This window comes from Pinus tabuliformis, chromosome 8 (assembly GCF_031772625.1).
Source record: "Pinus tabuliformis cultivar Carrire ecotype Pingquan chromosome 8, CPIR1, whole genome shotgun sequence".
NCBI lineage: Eukaryota > Viridiplantae > Streptophyta > Pinopsida > Pinales > Pinaceae > Pinus > Pinus tabuliformis.
This window is the reverse complement of record NC_142294.1, coordinates 1,424,524,475-1,424,525,631: the sequence shown is the minus strand read 5'-3', so window position 1 is coordinate 1,424,525,631 and position 1,157 is coordinate 1,424,524,475. Positions and strand designations below refer to the sequence as shown.

Sequence of the window (1,157 nt, the reverse complement as noted above, 5' to 3'; positions counted from 1 at the left end):
GCCAAACAACAACGCCGGCGTTCTCATCTCGTGCATATTTTGGTCTTTACTCCACGTGCATAAGCAAAGTGTGTTCCTGCCGCCTGTTCTCGAAGTTCAAATAAAAAATAATATGAGCTAGCCATGCATATCTATCTGTCCGTCTTTATCCCTTACATTTTGCTGTTGGGAGGATCCGATGTCTGCGATAGCTTACCCCTTGTATTTTAGAGCTTACGTTTGCGCCACCACCTACTAGTTATCGACCCCTTCTCTCTTATTACAATTCTGTCTTGGATTTCTGTGGATTGTCTTCCTAAACAGTATATAAACAAGCTAAGTGTAGGCAGATCTCAAAAGCATTTTCTTCAGGTAGCTAGCGAAGTGTTTGCTCTGCAATTTCGGAAACAATATCGGGGATCCATCTGTCGAGTATTAGCCGCTACCTTGTTATTGTTGCCATAAAAATGACGCAGCCATCGTGTCTTCTGGTTGTAGTAGCTGCCTTGATCGTTGCAATCTGCAACCTACAAACGGTTGCGGAAGCAGGTGCGAACATTAGTGAAACCATTCAAGGATTTCTGGTTCCGCATAACGAAGCGAGAAAACAAGTGGGAGTCCCTCCACTGAAATGGGATGTGAAACTTACATCTTATGCGCGTACGTACGCGAGGGAAAGGAGGGGGGATTGCCTCCTCGAGCACTCCGGAGGTCCGTTCGGAGAGAACATATTCTGGGGGAGCGGCAGAGGCTGGAACGCTACAGAGGCAGTGGGTGCATGGGTGGATGAAAAGAAGTGGTATAATTATGCAAATAATAGTTGCAGCTCTGGTCAGGACTGCACGCACTACACTCAGATTGTCTGGAGAACGACAACTAACGTTGGATGTGCCATCGTCAAATGTAACAGTGGTGACACATTCATTACTTGCAATTACTACCCTCCTGGAAACTATGTTGGAGCGAGACCATACTGAAACATTGGCGCCCACTGTTTAACATTCATTCTCCCGCATGTATTTCAAGCTTCCTCCATTTTCTTAGAAAGAGGATACGGATTTCATTCTCACACTGCCATTCGTATTTCTTTCTGAGGGCCATTTGTATTCCTTGTCTTAATTTTATTCTTCCAATACGTATTCATTATCATATTCTTATTCTTCCAATACATATCTATA

General features: G+C 44.2%; 1 pseudogene; it reads left to right on the top strand.

Annotated features, from left to right (window-relative positions):
• The first annotated feature begins 446 nt into the window (after positions 1 to 446).
• On the top strand, positions 447 to 956 carry LOC149240951 (pathogenesis-related protein PR-1 pseudogene; annotated as a pseudogene).
• The last annotated feature ends 201 nt before the right edge of the window (positions 957 to 1,157 follow it).